The sequence below is a fragment of the Tenrec ecaudatus genome, chromosome 7 (genome assembly GCF_050624435.1).
Source record: "Tenrec ecaudatus isolate mTenEca1 chromosome 7, mTenEca1.hap1, whole genome shotgun sequence".
NCBI lineage: Eukaryota > Metazoa > Chordata > Mammalia > Afrosoricida > Tenrecidae > Tenrec > Tenrec ecaudatus.
The window spans coordinates 46,979,359-47,000,874 of NC_134536.1; the positions used below are offsets into that span (position 1 = coordinate 46,979,359).

Sequence of the window (21,516 nt, forward strand, 5' to 3'; positions counted from 1 at the left end):
ATTAATAACTTATTCTTAAAACTTCCTTAAAAACTTGGCCCACCTTTCAACAATTCCACCACCCCAATCTACATATTGAAGCTCAGGGGTTCAAATCAATGAAATAAAGCATCTATAAAAAACTCATGAATAAGATAAATGCATAAACCTTAATGACCCTTGAGTGTTTAAACACTACACATTTATTCCCTGGTCTCCATCATTCATTGATATTTAACTTGATCAGAAAAGATCGTGAGAAGATGCACATCATTGTTTGCCACTGTTGCTTGTTGCCAGGTGCCACCCCCCATCAACCCTGCTTACCCAGAATACAACCCTGCCAGCTCCAGCAGCACCCGGACCACTCCGAATTATAGAGAGTCTTCCTCTGGGTCTCTGTCCCTCTCCCAAGCATGGTGGCCTTTTTCAGGGACTGGTCTCTCCTGATAATATGTCCATGAGATGGAGGCCCATCAGTCTCATTTGCAAGGAGCATTTTGCCAGGATGCATCATTCTCATTTGCAAAGAGCTGCATTTTTTTAAAAATTAGAAGATCATTTTATTGGGGGCTCTTAAACCAATCCACACATCAATTGTATCAAGCATATTTGTACATACGCTATCGTTATTTTCTAAGCATTTACTTTCTATGTGCCCTTAGTATCAGCTCCTCTTTCCCCCCCTCCCCCACTCTGGTGACGCATTGTTAAATTATAAATCGTTATTATTTTCATATCTCACACCGATGGCTGTCTCCATTCCCCTATGGTTTCTGTTGGTCATCTCCCCTTGGGAGCGGTATATGTCCATGATTGCAACCCGTTCTCCCTTCCTTCCCTCCTCTCCCCACTTTCCTCTTCCCCTCCTGGTGTCACTAGTCCCATGCCTGTTCCCAGAGTCCATGTTTTGTGAGCAATTATCTCTTGTCTGTACCTGGGTACAGCAGGAATGCAAACAGGAACATGTAGACCAATCATCACTGCAACAACAGCCACCATAACTAGATTAAGGTGGAAGCAAATGAAATGTTTGCAATTACTCACTGCTATCTAGTCTATGCCAACTCGCAATGACCGTATAGTACGGTCTCAAAGTAGAGCTGCCCCTGAGGATTGTAGAGATTGTAACTCTTTAAGGAAGGAGAAAGCACAGTCTCCCAACAGCTGCCCTTGAGTTTAGCAGCCCCATGTTTAACCACTAGGCCACCCGGGCTCCAAATGTCCACCAATAGATGGATCAATCTTCAATGATATGTACATACAATGAAATATTGCTCAGCCAGGGAAGAGTAGAGGTCCCGGTGGGTACCACAAACCTGAAGACTTCATTTTACGGAGTGAAAATATGCAGCCATGTAAAGACACATTGTGAAAGGTGCTGTTTACATGGGAGAGCTAGGACAGGCAGATTTGTAAAGAACAAAATTACTAGTGATTCTTAGGAGAGTGGGAGGTACAGAAGCAATGAGAAGTCTTTGGTTAGGTGACACTGAATTTATGTTGATAAAGAGGAAAACATTTGTAAATGGTGTTGGCTGCGCAACATGGTATATACAATCAGCATGGTGCACATAATCAGTACATCTGGAGTACATGGGTTCAGAAATGCTGAGTTGGCAGCATTGTCTTACTATAGCCACTTTATATTATAAACATATTTGAAGCCCCAATTGTAACACAAAAGAAACAGCAGCAAAAATCATCTTGTAAATAAGTAAACAAGCATAAACATATAATTGGCCTATTCACTTTTCAAATATAACGTATACACATGTATATGTAAGTGATTTCATATACATGTGAAGTGTGACAAAGAATAAGGAAAGCCACAAAGTAATTGGTGTGTTTAAATTATGGTGTTGGCAAAAAAATACTGAAAGTGCTGTGGACTGCCAGAAAACCAACAAACGTAACTTGGAAGAAGTACAGCCAGAGGCTGCTGAGAGGAAGGATGAGGCGACTGTCTCGCTCACTTTGGACATGCTGTCAGGGGAGACCAGTCCCTGTGGATGGACATCGGCTTGGTAAAATAGAAAGGCGGCTGAAAGAGGGAGGTCTTCAACAGGATGGATCCACGCAGTGGCTGCAACAATTGGACCGAAAACAGCAATGGCAAGGAAGCTGCAGGAGCAGCTGGTGTTTTGTCCAGTTGTACACAGGGCTCCTTCACGCGGGCACCGATGTGATGGCAACTCACAACAATAGCACAGTAGCAAAGGAGGACGTGAGCACCCTGCTCTTTTAACAGGTCATTCACTGTGTGCTTATATATACAGATATCAAACTCAACTGTCCAATTGGTATTTGTCCAAGACAAGTCATGATACCACCTATTTTTTAGATTGTCCTGAAAATTCAGTCCGCTAATTCATGTAAACGTTGATTCTCAGGAGTGTTTGGTATATAAGAATGACCTATGTAAGTGCTTACTCTCATATGCTGCCAATACTAATGTATAAAAGATTTTAAAAATTCTTCTGTAATTTAAATTGGAATATTTCTATATCAAAATCCATAGAGTAGTTACTACAGTAACGCATTCATGGGACTCTACACTAAAGAAAATTCACAATATTTTGGACACACACACATATGCACACACCCTTAGAGGCTCACTGTCACAGTACTTGTAAATCCAAAAGAATTCAGGGGCAATTATAAGTTACACATTTGTCATATTGCAGAGCAATAAATGGCATATGTCCACCCCATTAATAGTATTGGCTAGATCTTGAAAAGTGATATCTATATCACTGTCCTGAATGTTAAAAATTCAGGTAGGGCTCTTCTGTTAAGATTATTCAATCTGCATTGGTATAGTTGTGTGATTAAATCCCTTTGGAGCACAGTTTTACTTCCATAGAGTTTCCTTGAGTGAGAAGTGACTTGATGCAATTTACAGCAATGACACAATCAACAGTGTTATTTGGGCAGCAGAGAGCAAGAAACCGTTAAAACATTTAAAGAGTGGTTGCATTTACTTGGGAGGAGTACACATTTTATTTTGTTTGTTTTCCATTGCTAAAGGCTTCTGCATTGTATTTCATACATACATAGACTGAGCTCTCGTATTGAGTCCTACTTCATTCAAGTTAATGCCAATAAAAAATGAGAAACATATTTTCAGAAGTGTGTAATTAACTATAGATATTATTTCTAATTTTTCTTAACTGATTTATTATTTGGAAAAGGAGAAAACAATTTCTACTTACAGTGGATTATTGGTGGGCTTCCTTGTGGACTTTTTAATAGATTTTGTCTTTGACTTTTAAGATTGTTAAAAGATGTAAGCGATACGAATAGTTTGTAGATAGTGTTCATGGAAAGTCTCTCTCCAAATATTCACATTACCTATAAATACAGCTAACATATGCATAAGCTAAAACAGTGAGATGGGAAGGAATTACTTGAATAATTATCTAGGTACCCTTTTTCTATACCAAGCCTATATGTTTGTTTATAAAAAACACCCCAATAGGGCAAGATTTCCATCATTTCAGCTTCATCTCAGTTCAAGAAATCCTGCTGCAGAATAACATGTATTATCTAGTTTTTGAAAAAGTAAGAGAGAATTTCAAGAATGTTTGAGATAGTGTTTTAAAGTGACTTGTTTCTCCCTTCTCCATTAGGTAATAATTCAGGTTAATACAAAAAAGATTATGAAATGGCATTCGAAAATGATGAGGAGCCCATCATTATAAACATCCATGTCATTGTTATTGAGAAGATTTCCCCTATCTCTAGCACGTAATTGGGTGTTGAATTTCTACTTGTCTTCAAGATACATAAGTTATTCAGACTTGCTTGTTCAATACCTAAGATGTGCAGCAATTTTGAACAATCTTAACCAATCAGAGAAAGAACTATTTAAAGCAATTTCCTAGATATTCCATTATTTACCAACTCCCACAGATTGGAGCTCTCTTATCAGACCACACGAACGTTTACGTTGCATATGCTGAACGCCTGCTAGCAAAATTGCATGTGCTTACAATAAAAGACATTTTATCATCCATTATAGCGATACCCTTTTTCCAACGAATATTCTTGCAGTGTATTTGTGATATTTTCCCATTGCTGGATCACATTTTGTTTTCAGAGAATGAACATTTTCGTGCCAAGGTATTTGACAACATCCCAGAGGAACCTTGTGTTACATGCATTCTAATATTTCTGTTGTTCAGTTACATATTGTTAAAACCTTTGCTTTTGAGAGAGTTTTCAAGTAAAACTCTAGAAATGAAATTTTCTTTAATTTTTACTTGTATCGACTGTTGAGCTTTATAACAATAAATAAGCAATAAAGAGGTGAAACTCATAATTTCCTGATATAAATATTTATTGATTACTGTTTGGGGTTTGAATTTATAGGGAATATTATGTTAAATCAAGGAAGTCATACAAACTCTGGTCTTATGGTGTTCCAGTTCTTTTGTGAGGCACTGAAATAAGTACCTCCTCCAAGTGGGTAAGAAATGGACGATGGGATTTCATCTTGCCTGGTCCAGGGTTGAGCAGGGCTGTATTATTTCAAACCGAACTTCCTGCTGGCTCAACCCTCCTTCTTATACACCATCACCCCTGCTAGGGCCGGCGGAGAGTGGTGAATAAGAGAGATGTGCTCTTCCTCTTCCTTCTTTTCTTCAGTTCTACAATCAACTGCTACCCATCACACATAGGTTCATGTGACGTGGGACTGGCTTCCACGTACAAGTCCAGTCTAAAAAGAAAGAATAAGATCCATCTTTGCTAGGCCCAAGAGTAGAAATGGCGGAGACAAGTGATGTCTCCAAAAGGTATGTAGATTTTAATATTGTCAGCTATTATGGATTATCTTTCTTGATTCTCATTCTGCTAGCCCAAAGAGTAAAAGAGAATTATCCATACTCTTACTCAAGTGCATTCCTGGGACAGGTGCCCTGCCACATCCAATACTGTGTTGGATAAAACCAACCATGACTTACTCGGACTGGCCGGCACACAGGGAACTTCCGCACTAATTCTGGAGACTTCTTCTAGACCAATCTACTGAAAACAATGCAGCAGAAGGGAAGTGAAGACTATTTGATTTTCAAGCTGCTTGGATCCTCTTGACTCTGAGAGGGATAAATACGATCCATGAACCAAATGCCCGCTCTGCAAGAACTGCCATGGAAAAGGCCCACAGAGCTATGCCTACAGTAGGCATATTCAGAAGTACGTGAAAATGGGTAGACCAGAGAACTCAAAGGACTATTCAGTGCAAAGCACAGCTGGAGCAAAGAGATCTGTGGATGGCAAAGTGATGACGTGTTAGCTAGAGACCAGCCAGAAGCCCGGGATGGGATCCATAAGCAAAGAGCTCAAGTAAGCACTACGCCTAGAAGGAGTGGCTACCAAGGCTGAGTCAGAAGGAAGGCTTCACACAGACTGGACCTGCTTTGTGGACCAACACAACCTGATACATTATTTTATGGGGAAGGTAGCAATGAATCATTTTTTAGTTTAGGGAACACAATAAAGCCATAAGGGGAAAGTCACTGTGCGATAGACAGTGGAACTCTAAAGCAAGAAAGTGGGGTGAGGTTTGCTCTTTGAGAGCTTCCATTAAAATGTACAGAAGCGAGTACAGAAAAGGAAGAGATGATTTCTCCTTGTGTTCACTCTAAGCAGAAGATAAGATAGAGCAATTGAACAGGCGCAAGGATTATACTACTTGAGAGAGAATATAAGGCTTGACTTGCAAAGGCCGGGGTAGTGCATCCAGGCCGAGAGCATCGCAAAGGCCCTAAGAGAGGAACAAGGCCTCGTGCTGCCGGAACAAAACTGTGAGTGTGCCGGGGGCACAGTGGACTAAGTACAAAGAGGTGGTGTCCTGCACAGGCACTAGCGTTAGAGAAAGCAGGCAGGATGCAGACCTTCCTGGCTTTCGTATGACAGAATATGAAACATGGATTTGTCCCGTAATCAGTGAAGAGCCAGGGAAGGATTTTTAATATGGAATATACTATCAGATTTACTGACAACCTCATATTTCTCTCAGAAAGGGGCTGGTGGATTAGAACTGCCAACCTGGAAGTTAACAGTCTAATGTTTACCCAACAGCACCACCAGAAGTCCATACACACATGAATTAGATCCGATATGTATTTGGGCAAAAAGTCTTCTGATGAAATTGTAGAAGGAGGGGGGAGTAGAGAGGGAAATAAAGAAATTGTGGCCGGAGCTACTGCTCTAACGGGGCTGGAAATGCTATTAGATTAAAACCAAGGTTTAGATATATATTTTAATAAATTACCCTAGTTACAACCATTTTCATATAATGCTCCATCTTTTCATAAATTTCTTTCCACCATCTATAATTCTAATGATTGTTTCCCATTGCATATAACACAATGACCATAAGGATATCCCTGGTTTATGCTTGCTTGTGACCCTGATGAATATTAACACTATCCTCATTTGCTCTTCATTATATCCTGGGTCAGATCAGAGGCTGTGAAACTATTTTTTCTACACTGGGCCAGCGAGCAAGCATTTGAGGCTTTGCAAGCCAGCTGGTCTCTGTGATCACCAAACTCTGTCCTGGCAATGGGAAGGCAGTCAGGGGTGGTATGTAAAGGAATGACTGTGGCTATGTTTCAATAAAACTTTATTTATGCACCCTGGAATTGAATTTTTTATAATTTTCACATGCCACAAAAGGTTCTTTTTATTTCCCCTTAACATTATAAAAATGCAAAAATGAAATTCTTAGCTTGTAAGCTATATAAGAAGAGAGGACTGGGTTTGGCGTAGGGGTGGTTGTTTGCTGACCATTCGTCGAGAAGATAAATGAGACAGTGACCATTAGGATACCTGATAGTTACTGAGGGTTTATGGTGTGTCACCAATGCTCACAATAAACCAACAGTGTACAGAGCAAGAGCTTGACAGTGAAGAAACGAAGACACGGAGTCTAAGTAACATGACTCAGGTACTCAAAGACAGAAAGTCTGGTGCAGCCTCACAATACATTTTCATCTGTGCTCTCCTGGGTGGCATGCTTCCTTCCCCATGCTTTCACATTCTTGCACATGTTTGGGGTACCTTTCTCCCCGCACCAGCTCTTCTCGCTTTCTCACTGCATCCCTTTTCCTATGTTCTATCCAATTCCATCTGAGCCATGTACCCAGGGCCAGGCAAAAGCAAACAAAAAGTGAATGAATATTCACAATACAAAGATTTAGTGCTTGCAATTCTAAAAGCACTCAATAATTTCCTTAAGATTTTAAAAATATTTCCTATTGAAAATAATTTAAGTAGATGAATAAGTCAAAAAGCATTGCTGTACAATAAGCGAAGTCTCTATTAGACAATTAAATCAAAATGTGCAATTCCTGCTCCTCCACACAACCTCCATCTTGGTCTATGTACTTTGGAAGGAAGTGTTTCCCTTAAGATTTCTGTGCTTTTTTGACATACGTGTCAAAACGGCCATGTGGGCATCCTAGAGGGACCCAACTTGTGTTCTTTGCATTGTTTTTTTAAATTTTGGGGCACACCATGATGCCTTAATGGAAAGGTAGGGGTGGATGCAGTAAGGTTTCCAAACAAATGTCTCACAGGACAGCCATTGTTTCCATCACAAAATAACCAGGTGCCACTGTGATGAAAAACAATTTCCTGGCCAAATTACCTAGTTTGTTAAGTCTCAAGGCAGTTTTGCATTTTTAAAAAGTTCTTCCTACTAACCATCTATTATTGTTCTGTGTCCTTTGAGAAAATTACCAAGATGACCCCTTTGGAATTCCCCCAAAAAGTCTCCCTCTGACGTATCTACCTCGTAATTAGTCTTCCATCAGATCCATTCAGAAGACAATGTTTGGATTGGATTTGATATTGAAGACACCTAATACAATTAATACAAGTATATTACTAAGAATGCATGTCTACCAATAAATAAAATGAATACACATAGCTTACTAACAAAACATGTTTACAGATCTCCACTGATCACAGATATGTTTAAACATGTTTGCTTATAATAAAGTCATGTATGCATGAACTAAAAACACAGGTAGCGATAGTTTTTTAAATTATCCTCATAGTCAACACATGAAACTTTCATCTCTGGGCATTCGGTTTCAAGGTAAAAATGTACCTACTATTCAATTTCCTTGTTTCTCTTATTGAACCCAGTCGGGTCAGCTTTATTTACTCTGCAACATGCCTTCTGAGTGAATGGTTAATTCTCTCAGTCTCCTCAAAGCTGTTTAATAGTGTCAGATAGATTACTGCATATTCCTAACTACACCATACTCGATGCTCTTTAATCCCAGTGGCTTACACTGGGTTTTACTCCTCTGTTGAGCATGCGGGGTTCTGTAGAAACACGTCACTTTACGAATGCCTTATTGGAACCCAGGTTGCCCCTGGGTTATTTTGTCACAATCCTTCATGGCTTTTAAGTATTTGACAAGTGTTTGCTTAACAGTGGCTGTCGATTTTGATAGGACATGTGGATTTAAAAAAAAAAAACGAGGAGAGCATTTAATGCCAGGATCACTTGCACCCTGTAAGCTTCTTATTTAATTCCAGGATCACTTGCACCCTGCAAGCTTCTCACAGCAAGGCAGCAGTAAAGCTCAAGTCGTTTATAAATGTCCGTAAAATCCCACGAACAAATTACTGCCTGAGTCATTTTTTAGTGCCTTTTATTTGGAAAACCATATACTTTTTAAGGGAGAAGGAGAAAAATGATGCCATTGGAGTGTTGATACACACTAAGTTGGCGTTAAGAAAGGGTGACAGTCAAGTCACGGCTGCATTTTTTTAAGTTGCCATTGCATAGCAATTTCCGAAACCGCTAGATTGGCACTAAAATGTAAGATGCATTTAAGGTGGCGCATCCACTTCGTTTGGCGGGATGAATGAGGACAATCTGTTTGCTTCATATTAAGCCTGCAGATTTATCAACACTGGGCACACGAGGGAAAGATAGAGGGAGAGTTTATGAGCTCTCTGAAAGGATTGATTTTTACAAGTCCATGATTTAGCTAGAAGGGGTGCCTATATATTCATTTAGCAAAAGGGTTAATGGATTCAACCTTTTGAAAAATACACCTTTTTACATGCATCTAGCATGATGGATAGTTAACTGAAGGCACACGGGTAAACAGAGGTGGGAATAAATTAATTGGAAGTATAAGGTTTACTGTTTATTTTTCCTCTGTGATAGATGGATCTCATTATTTTCCTTGGGCAGACAAAGCCATAACAGTTCCCAGAGAAAGGCGAAGTGACAGCTCCAGGAAACTGCTTACAGATGGACAGCCAGCAGGCTAAAAATATTACTTGTGTCCACCTCATCAATAAGCTGGATCCATGAAAAGTCGCAATTATTCTTTCCCTGCTTGTGCTGCCTTTTGAGAGGCATGAAGAGGATGACTGATCACTGGGTATGTAGAACAGACCATACACAGTAACACACACTCATTTACTATGGGAAATCCGTACCTGAGGGCCCCCCGCCTTTCATGGTATTATTTACGGTGGCCACGTGTACCCATCAATGTTGTCTGGGAGGATTATGCTGATACTGTGTTTTGTTACGACCCTATGAATTATTGAGAGTGTACATTTATTATTCACCTATATTTCGAGAGTCTGCGTTATGAACTGCACGGAGGGGACATGACTGAACGCTCAACCTGGCATGCACACGAATGCCACAGCAACTGGCTTCGGGGATTTTCTTTGGCTGTAAAAAAACAACAAAACTTAAAGTCTCTTGTAACAATAACAAAAATGAAAGAAGAAAAATGAAACTCTATACACATTATAACTAGTAGTGCTCACTAAGAATCAGGGAGATACACAGCTTTATTCTTTTAATACACATAAAATTATAATACCGTGTATGGCATAGAATTTGGGGGGGGGGCAAAGACACCCAATTAAAAACACTATAAATGAAGCAGCAGCTTCTAGGCATCCGCACAAAGCTAAAAGGATTTCAATGGCTTCATTACTTTTATTGCCCTGCATTGCTCAGCCGTGTCTAGTGCAAGGTTGTGTTTAAGCCTAGGATCTGTTTCGGAGCTTCCAGAAATGTGGATCATCTCACCTTAGTAGAAGATACATGGAAAATCATGGCATACGCCATGCTATGCTTAGACAGTTACTCTGCTTAATGGAGATAGGACAAAAGGTATTTACCAAGCTAGAACTTAACCATGAAAATAGAAACAAATTTAACAACATAGTCAATGTGGTTGAAGGTCATTGAGGCACCTGCTTAATGATTATTATTATATAAGATCTGTTTTCCAAAGGAGAAGAAATTAATCGATATTTTTAATTTCCACAAATGGAAGAATCAAAAAGTGATTTTAAATCAAAGCCAAGCTAACAACCCTTGAATTTATTATAGCTCATAGTGACCCTGTATGACAGGGTAGATCTGTTCCCATCGGATTCTCGGATTGTGAATCTTTATGGGAGCAAACAGCATCATCTTTCTCCTGTGGAAACACTGACCTTGGATAGCAGCCTACTTATAACCTCCTATGCCACCAGACCCCCTTTTATTTTATTTTACTTTAATAGTTTTATTGATTTAAAAGTCACATATCAAATGCCTTCAGAGTTAAGAGCCTTTAAAAGAGTTGTATCTACATCATCACAATCAGTTCAAGTGCTCCCTAAAGCCTCCTGTATTTATTATTAGCCCCTCAATGCTGCTAAACCTCCTCCTATCCCCGATAAGCTATTACCTCAGTCACTGTCTCTTTCTGTGCTTCATAAACCGGGAAACATAACAGAAAAAAAAATTTAAAGGAAGAAAAATCGTTGGCAATGTTAAAATCAGCCAGAGAGAAAATTTTTGGTCTTGAAATAAGTGGAAATATTTAAACCTAGAGCAAATTCAGGATGGGTCATGAGGGAGGTCAACTGATCAGGTGTCACATCCACCATAATCAAGTTAACAATAATCTCTGTCTGATATTAAAGCTATTTGTGCCCCTTGCCTATGGCCAGAGGGTATCTGCCAAAGACTACATCCGAGTCAGTCCCATACACACGGATGCGGTGCTCCCAATGACCTTGATGGCCATCTACAAATTGGGTATTCACACCTTACACTCTGATACCTTTCCCTTCCTCATATTTAGATTTTGTTATTTGTCATCTTTGTATCACAAAGGCTGGTGTCCTTCTTCCATGTGGACTTAGTTGATCCCATACTTAGATGGCTGCTTGTTGGCTACAGCCTTTAAGTCCCCAGACATTTTCCAATTGATAGCGGGCACCATTTGCAGTCTTCACCCACACTTTGATGTGGCATCCACGTCTTCAGTGACCACTTCAAGAAGGCAAGCCTCAAGCAGGGCCATGTCAAAAGAACTTACTGTTCTTATATAGGGGTTAGAGTTAAGTGGTAGCCCAGAATCCATCTGCTTGTCCTTGGGTCATATCTGGTCTGGTTTACTATAGTGATCTTACTATCATTCATGGTAAAAGTCCCTTGCAGTTTAATCAGTCAATCTAAGCTAGATAATATCCCCTAGATTACATTAAAAAGTTCAGGCCTTTCTGGGCTTTAAACTCAGAGCAACTAACTCATTATGGAGTCAAGGCAGTGAATCAGTAATCTGAGATTCCAACCAGTGTTGCCTTGGTATGGCTAAGGGAACTGTGGCACAGTGGATTAGTTAAGATCGCCCTTGTCTTCCCTTTGGGGCTTTTGTTATGTATTATAATTCCTACGTTCTAAACCGGTGGATACAGTGCCAGAGTTAAGATGGGGTTTAACTTGTGTCCTTGCACTAATTGAGGGTGTAGCTCAAGTCACCACATATGTTTCCTTGGGATGGACGGAGTCTGCATCCAATGTATAGGAATGCTTTTGAGACCTACAAGTGAGATTTTATATTTGATATTTGTGTAAAAACAGGAACTAACTTCCTTTCTTAAGCTGTCCAATTTTTAGGTAAACCGCCAACTTTCTGCTTAACTAAAGAAACCAAAAGCCTGGAGTCACAGAGCTGGCTGAGACCTGGTCTGGTCCACATAACGTGCAGTAATGACCAATATGGCCTCATCCTGGCCTTTGAATGCCACAAACCTAAAAAAAAAAGTCTACATCAATGGTCCAGATGCGGACCTGCTCCTGACTGATGATACCCTGCTCCTGACTGATGATACCCTGAAGACTATTTCTTTTGCTGACTTATCCTAACACCACCAATCAGAGGCTCCCAAACCAAACTCACTACCATCAAGTCTACTGTGACTCACAACAATACATTAGAACACAGTAAAATTGCCCCTGTAGGTCTCCAAAGCTATATAAGCATTTGTGGTAATACGTATATATTTATAACCATTTCTTCTGGAGAGAAGCTAGTGGTTTGAATTTATAATTTGTTTAGCATTCCAACAAGTGACCCCTACATTACACAGGCTTAGTTATTCGTCTAGAAGACCCTAAGAAAAGGCTTTTGACCTCAGCACTCAAAGAAAAATTTTAGCAAACCAAGTAAGAGAGTTTTGATTTGGGCCATTGAGAGTCTCTGTCACCACATTAAATGAGACCTCGGAGACTGCTGGAACATTTTACTAAGTTCATGTCCCTTCTCGGAATCCGACATCCATCTCAAGTTTGTCAGACCTTCAGCAAGCAGCCTATTGCCTGGCCTACATCTCCAGTTTCACAAAATTGTGAGTCAGCAGTCTGTCTCTGCCATACTCATTTGCTTTCATCAGCCTCTATAAACATGTGAGTGAGGTCAAGCCTCTGTAATGTCGGAACTAAAGTGTAGGACTTGGTAGCCTTCACAATTATTTAGGCTATCTCTTTGAGGGTTTGAGACATCTGCGAGCTGTTGTGGGGTATGATGAAACCATAAGACATGACAAAGAACACTGAATAGTAGTTGATATCATAGATGACAAAGTGGAATATCATTTTAGAAAAAGGTGGAGATTTGAGGTATCTTTAGCCTCTACTTCATAGGGACCAGTCAAGTGCTGAATATTGTGAAAGAAATCTTTCATGCAGGCGCCCAAGCACACTTGTTCACAAGTTTCATAAATATACAGTCTCTAAAGATGAAAGAGCAACTTCATCTTATGGTAAACTATTTTCCTAGGTTTTAATTTTTTAAGTGCATAATTAAGGAAAAAGAGAAACAAATCACTTATATTCAATTTTCAAATAACTTGCCCATTTTTAACTTCAATCTTCTAAACCTAATAGTCTTTCCAATCTGTGATACAATTATTGTTTCCTGTAATTATAAATTATTCCCAAAGCACAAGTATTTGGAAAGACAATATTACTCCTTCCATAGTAGCATACTGTTATTATATTTTAAATTGTGAATAATTATATGCTGTCTTCTGTAATTTCAAGAAAAATCAACTAATAGTGGTATTTATTGAAGGGAGATGGGTACTAAACCTTTGTGTACTTTTGAATATAAATGGTTTTTCCAACTTCCTACAATGAAAAAACCTACAATTTTGTGCAAAGGACATTTTATTAATGAGTAATATATAAGAAAATCGTGGCAGTTACATAATTTCCTGTCAACTTGCAAGAGGCTGGAGTCTAGCCTGTCAATCAGGCCATTGCCAATCAGGCCTCCGTGTGGGTGTGTCCTTCTCCTGAGGATTCTGAAAACTCCTGTATTCCTCCTTGCGGGTGGGAGACACTCTCTGCTTCCACTTCCTGGTGATAGAGCCAGAGCTCTGGATCTGGAGAAATGTGGAGATGCACGACAGTGCTAAGATGCTTCCACTGCCACTGGATCCAGAAGACTTTTCACCACTGGCCTGTGATCTTCCTGCATTCTGCGTCATAGCATTGGCTGCGTGAGTCTGAAGAGGTATTTACAGACTGTTATCCTGCATATGGGCTAATATCAGACTTATGGACTTGATGTGAACTGGGCTGGGATATTTTCTTAATGTACACTTGTTCTGTGATATAAAACTCTTCTCTCCTATACAAAGATGAGTCTCCCTGAATTTGTTTTTCTAATCTACCCAGATTAATACGACGATCTAAGGAAATAGTGTTTCAAATAAATTATCAAACAACATTATTAATACCACACACAACTAAAAGTTTTCTAAAGAAAACACCAAACCAGTGACAGCAGTACCTTAAGAGAGAACGGTCATATTCAGAAGAGGATGTAAAATAAGTATAAAATCATTGCTGATTTCAAATAGAAAGTAGAAAAAAACAGGAAAGATATTTGTTTTCTTGACTATTCAAAGATATGTAATCGCATGGATCATAAATATAATGAATCATGGGGGGATTTCAGAAAACCCAATTGTACTCAAATGGAACCTGCAGAAACAAGAAGTTGCTTGAAAAAAACAGGAATTCTACGTGGTTTTCAATCAGAAACACTGTTTGTCAGGGCTGCATCCTTTATTGCATCAGTATACGCAACAACTAATCTGGGAAGGCATACTACAGAAAGAAGGACAGGACTTCAAGATTGGAAGAGATGACTCATAATATGCAGAGAACAACTTTGCTTTCCCAAAGCTAGGAAGACTTGAAGATCATACTCATGATGACCAAAGATTACGGCTCTCAGTAGGTATTGCACTTCAACAAAAATTCTCACAACTGGACCAAGAAGCAACAAAACCATGACAAAAGAGAAAATTTTGAAGTTAAGGATTTTATTTTACATGAAGTCACAATCAATGTCCATGGAAGCAGCAGTCAAGATATCAAATGACATGTTGTATTTGGATGATGTGGTTCCTCTTTATGGAGCGAGGACGAAAAAGACACCTTTAGAGGAAGGTTTGTATGGTTTACATCAGGCTATTTCAATCCCCTCTCTGCATGAAAAAGCTGGACACTGAATAAGGAAACCAATGAAGAATCAATGCCTTTCGATTGCAATATTGGTATGGAATATTAACTATAGGCTGCAGGGAGAATGAACATAGAGCTGCAGTGGAAAAAAATATGCTGAGGACACACCTCAGAAGCAAGGATGTGAAGACTTGGAATTAGGGACTTTGGACGCCCCATCAGGAGAAAGCATTCCCTGGAGAAGGATAACATGCTTGATTACGTAGAGAATCGGTGAGAAAGGAGAAAACTCAGGGAAATGGATTGACAAGGAGTCTAAAATTGCGTGCTCAAATGCAGCAGCTCTGATGTGGACGGTGCAGAACCAGGCGGTGCTTCATTCCACGCGCAGAGGGCTGCTATGAGTCTGAATCAATGCGGCCCCGATCAACGACATCTTTATTCAACTATGTCCTACTCAGCGACCTCCCCGAGCCCCTTTTCCATGGTCCTGCTCTACCAGACCAACAATAAATACCCTGCCAGAACTCCTAACTTTCGGTAACTTTCCAAAGACCATGTGAGCTTACGGGAAAGTAACGGGGAAGTCAGATAATACCGACAGAATGCTTTACCAAATGTATATCAGCATTTCCATTTGTCCCATAAACTTGATTTCATCTCTTCCTTGTCATCATTAACCGTACCTTCTTAAATTTGAAAACCTATTTTCCCATGTTCTATTCATAAATTTGAAATCGAATGAATAACATTTTTAAAGCACTGAACTGATCGGTCCTTGAAACTCACATGTGCCAGATGAAGCCAAGTTCAAAAATTTAAAATTTACCTTTATTTCGTGGTCCATTTTAGTCCACCTTTATTTTGTAAATGCTTGAACTTAAAAAATGAACTCACTGCCATTCAGCCAATGTCAACTCACAGCCACCCTGTAGGACAGGGAGGGACTGGCCTTGTGAGTTTCTGAGACTGTAGGTATGATTATTTTTTAAATCATTTTATTGGGGGCTCAAACAATTATCGCAATCCGTATATCCATCGTGTCATATATATTTGTACACTTGTTGCCATCATCATGCTCAAACATTTGCTTTCTACTTGAGCCCTTGGTATCAGCTCCTCATTTATCCCCTCCCTCCCTCAGAAACCCTTGATGATTTATAAATTATTATTATTTTCTCATGTCTTACAATGTCTGATGTCTCCTTTCACCCACTTTTCTTTTATCTGTCTCCCAGGGAAGGGGTTATATGGAGATCCTTGTAATCGGTTCCCTCTTTTCCCCCCACCTTCCATCCATCCTCCCAGTATTACCACTCTCACCATTGGTCCCGAGGAGTTCATTTGTTCTGGATTCCCTGTGTTTCTAGTTCATATCTGTACTAGTGTAGATCCTCTGGTCTAGCCAGATTTGCAAGGTAAAAATCCTTTATGGGAGTAAAAATCCTCATCTTTCTCCTTCAGAGTAGTGGGTGGTGTCACAGCACTGACCTTTTGGTTGGAAGTCCAACAGATAACCCATTACTTGTCCAATCCCCTGCACCAAGTTCACATCTTACCATGAAGAAGCGATCATCTTCCAGAACAAAAAATGATCCAGTTATTCAGTGGTCCAATTCTACTAAAAAATAATGTTCACTTTGCTGTAGGAGCAGCTGAAGGATCAAGCAGTAAACATGATGGAGGGAATACAATATATTTCTTGTACACTCTAAAGGTGGGTGCTACTCTTAGGAAGGGATTAGTGAAAATAACCGACGGCAAACAGGAATGCATCAGCAGATCCAATACATAATTCCACAGATTCCCATCATTATTTGTTCTCGCTAACCAAAGGATACGCTTATTGCTGTTAGTCGCCATCCAGTCAGCTCCAGCATAATGGGTAACAGAATGAGGCGATGCCTGATCCATGGACAGCTCCCATTTTTAAATCAAGGTATCACTTTACCCCCATTAAGCGTTTTCCTTATGCTCTCAGATTCTCTACTGTATCATCAAGCATGTTGCCCTTTTCCAGAGATGAGTCTTTTCCGGTGACAAATACAAACTAAGCAAGAGATCTTTCCATTTTCAGTTCTACTGAGCATTTTAAGAGTGAACTACCATCTTACAATTGTATTGGAATGAGCACTCAACTGGCATTATAGAAACTAAATTATGAGGAACTAAGTTCTGTCCCTTCCTGCGACTTTTATGAATTTCATGTCTGTATGAAGACCATTGATTAGTAAAGCCTCAAATTCTTCATCTTTAAAATGAGTATAACAATACTTACCTCAGAGTTCTTTGGAAGATCAAATGAAATGGGGAAAATTCAGTACCATTCAAAGTGCTATACAAAGAGAACTGTGACTGAAATTATTGCTATTTTTTAAGGGAATGTTGGGTAGTACAGCCAGCCCTGCGGTGCTCTCAATAAGGGCTGCTCTCTCCACCCCTTTTGTCTAGGAGGAGTGTATCAACAGACTCAGCCTTCTTAGTCCTCCAGAATTATTGCTGTTATTATCGCATTGTTAATATACCTTAGGGAGAGAGGACTTTTAACATAGAACCTAGTTGCCCAGTAGCCTGACTTTCCCATTTCTAGGAAGTTAGAAGGACCAGGATTCATTGTTGCCACTCAGCAGTCTGGACGACGTTGGCCGTCGTCCGTGTCACCTGAGCCTCTTTAAGAAACTGAACTGTGAAAATCATATTGCTCTATGGCCTCTTTTTGCATCTAATACCACTTCCTGTCCATACTGTTTCAATTCAGAGCCACATCGCAATCTGTTCCACACCAGACACATCACAATCGCACTGGGTCAGAGGGTGCTCCACACTGAGTTATCAGGGCTAGCCCACTGATCTTTCTCTGAAGCTTCTGGGAGTGCTTCAATCTCCAGTTTCTTGGTGAGCAACTGAACAGGTCCATCACTAACAAAACGCCAAATCAAACATCCTGCCATTAAGTGAATTCTGACCCACAGAGACCCAATATGGGGTTCTTGAGGCAGCATAATCTTTCTCCCACAGAGTGGTCAGTGGGTTTGAACTGCAGAACCTACAGTCCAAAGCTTAATCTACATTGGCACACAGCTCCTTTACAAACCCCAAAGAATCTTCTTATTATCCCAATAGTCTAATCGCTCCAGGGAGGCCATGACTAAAGTAATTTCATTTCCCAGAAACAAACCAATGCAAATAAATCATTTTTGGTCCTTTTGTTACATCTTATTTTGAAGATTTTTATAATGATCTCACATCCTCTATGGTATAAGTCACTTCCATCCTCTCAAAGCACATATGTGTGCATACTTGTAGTATGAACTTACAAATAAAACGATGTTTAACTCTGTGAAGCTTTCTAATATGAACTATAAGTGATTTGAATTCTGTAAGCCATAAGAAAGCTATTTCAGAAATTTCTAAACTTGGGAATGTATAAAGAACACAAACAGCCTTTAAGTTCACCTTGACTAGGTATGCTTTGATATGACAAAACAACCTATTCAATCAACCTCCTTACTCTGTCATCTTGAAGATGAAACGCATCATGTGCATCGTGAAGATAAAGGATACGAGTCTTTGATGGTACAGAGCAAAGGTGACCAATTCAGAGAGAGGCCTTAATTTCTATGCATTCATGGCGAGCAGGCAAAGATAGATCTAGGGGTCTGTTCTCTGCCACTGACACCTGACCCTAGCCATGGGAGACCTCTACCATGTGTGATCTATGGTTAAGTCTTCTTCCAGAGATCTCTTCCTAATCGGTAAAATCCTGATGCCTACACATTTGAACATTAATCATTCAATGCACATTGTAATTGTGAATTCTCATAAATGTTTCTAAATGGATATTAAGAGATCTGACTTACATGCCTCCTTGCCATGAGTACCTTGCTTAAAACCCAGTGGGTTCATGCATGGCAACCTAGATTTTCCAAGATATGAAAGCTTCCAAACTACTGCATGGTCTATACTTTGGCATCACACATCCCTAGTTTTCTTATACACTGGTTTAACTTTGTGTTGTATGGCTCTTTTATCCATCACCTTTGTAATTCATATCCATTGACTGGTGAGACATGCAAATAAGGTACAGACAACTCTAACGCAGGAATTGGTCGGTTTTGCTGTTCTAATGGGCATAACACTGAGCCAGCTCAGAAGTGAAAACAGAGGAGTCCAGAGGCCTTCAAGAAAGAAGAGCATGTGCAGGATCCCTACCTAAAATGACCAAGGCAACAGAGGCAGCAGCGCAGAGACCATGAAGCAGAGAAGAGCAGCAAGGCCAAGGCCAGGAGGCAGGGCGGTTAGTGGGATTGTGGCCCACGGAGGGAGGCAGAGGATAAGGAACGTGCCTGCCAGCATGGGGAAGAAAAGACAAGAATTGTATTCTTAATATTTTGTAACCTGTTAGGCTCCGTAATAAACTCCATATCATATTGTATGTGAGTTCAATATGGCCATTGCAAGGAATTACAGAAACAAGCAGGGAAGTAGCGTGCCGTGGGAGAGATAGCTGGTGTCAAGGGGTGTAAAGAAGGTGGCAGGTAGAGGCATGTATGGTTTGCCTCATTGAATCATCACTGAGCAGTTGTGGAATCAGATTGTCCATCTCCTTCCTGAAGCCTGAAGAGGTCAGATGTGATCCCCATGGTATTTTTCTCACCCTCTTCCTAGGTTAGCAAGCAGAGAAAGAAGACGTGCTTGTTAGCAGAATAGATGACCATTTCTAATATCATATAATGCTTTCGCAATGGCATTTATGAATTGCTATTAATAACAATTTGGTCTTTCAGAATTCTTTTATAGCTGTCTCTGAAGTCAGTAATAATCATTTTGGCATAAGCATTCTCTTTCCCTAAACTCTTAAGCACCTGAGAGACATTATCTAATTAATCCTCCTGCATGACCAGAGGCTCCGAGGGGTGTTTAGGAAGACAAAAAATGTCTATAAAGTTCTCCATGATGATCGTTTAAATATTATCTGTTCAAAAACATGCAGAAACACAAGTCTTTAGCTAGTTGTTCACTTCAAATAATTTAAACAGCTTGCGAAGTAAAATAGATTTCTACTCCCAGCTATTACATGCTATAAATTTAATCTGTTAAAGTACATTATTTCACGGACTCATATTTGACCTTTAACTTTTTAATTTCACATATACTTTGTTTCCCCTACAAAGTGAAATAACAGAAAGAGTATGTAAAATTGTTGATTATTTGAAAAATTCCTAAATTTTCTTTCTGATTTAATAGACATAATTGTTTTTATAGGACAGCGGTTCTTAACCTATGGGTGGCAACCCCTTTGGGAGTCGAACGACCCTTTCACAGGGGTTGCCTAAAACCATAGGAAAACACATATTTCCGACGGTCTTAGGACCCGAGACACCACTCCTCTGTCGTGTTGAGGAGGGTCCGCCCACTTGCAGACATGCCCACATACAAGTACCCATCGTGTGAAAACTGTTACCCATGCTATGCCATGCTTTAAGACCAAATTTTATTTATTTGTAATTAGAAATAAATATTTCACAATATGTAATTACATATTGTTCTATGATTAATCACTATGTTTTAATTATGTTCACTTTGTAACAATGATGATACCTCCTGCGTATCAGATATTTACATTATGATTCATAACAGTAACAAAATTACAGATATGAAGTAGCAACGACAATAATTTGATGGTGGGGGCCATTACATGAGGAACTGTGTGAAAGGGTCGCGGCCTCAGGAAGGTTGAGAATCTCTGCAATAGGGTATTTCTAACTTTGAGATCACTTCTGACGTTTCAGATCACTGTGTGAGCTGAAATATTTGGACGACTGAAAAGTAGTTAGAATGGAAATATTTACTTCTGAATTAAACTTAAGAAGGACTTAAGCAAAAGAATAGTGTTATCTAGACAAAGGGATAAAGATTATTCGAAAAAATTAATTAGCCTAGCTGGCTTCCTTTGTATTGATGGCAAAGACACGCCTGAGCAGATTACAGCAGAGTTAACCACATTGAACAAGCGAGTCAAGCTACAGCACCCAAAGGGAACTTCAGTTTCCTACTTCTGAATAAGGGAGCCTTTTCCAGAGAAACCCACGGATCTGCAAGCCGGCCTGAAAGGAGCTGGTGGCCTGCTCTTTCTCCATAGACGAAGCAAGGACCTGATAACTTAGAAAGTATGACACTGATAATTGCCCTGCTTATGATTGTTATACAATTGGATAACGTGGTTCAGGATAACTTTCTTAATCTCGCTGAGAGCAAGATCACACATTTTACTTATTCTGGATGTGGATAATGGAGTGTCCCCATCAGTGACATAAAAAGGAAATTCCCTGGCTGTGCATTCCGTTAGTAAAAGATCACCATGAGTTTCTTCATTGGGAACACACATCACCTATATAATCTTGCTTCAATATATATATATGGTCCACAAAACTATGAGCTCCATGGAGTCAAGAACAACACTTTACTCTTGAGTCCCCTATCTGAACACTATTTGGAATAGTGATTAGTAAATGCCGACTGACGTATGGATGCCCGCTTTGATGAAACAGTTACATTTCAATTTATCTCCAGGTTCTCTTTGGAAGCCAAATAGAACCTTGACGTGGCTGTAAGACACACAGCAGGTAGTGGATACCAGGCATGCTCAGAAAATCACTTTAATAATTGAGTAAACATATCTGGAAGATTTCCATACAATGTTTTCACTTAAAAATATATAA

The 21,516-nt window shown here is 39.7% G+C and overlaps 1 protein-coding gene and 1 pseudogene across 1 annotated transcript in view; both read right to left on the reverse strand.

Moving 5' to 3' along the window:
- Positions 1 to 21,516, reverse strand: part of NKAIN2 (sodium/potassium transporting ATPase interacting 2) — a 1,177,559-nt gene that overhangs the window by 855,174 nt on the left and 300,869 nt on the right. The window lies entirely within an intron of this gene.
- Positions 17,175 to 17,286, reverse strand: LOC142454091 (small Cajal body-specific RNA 4; annotated as a pseudogene).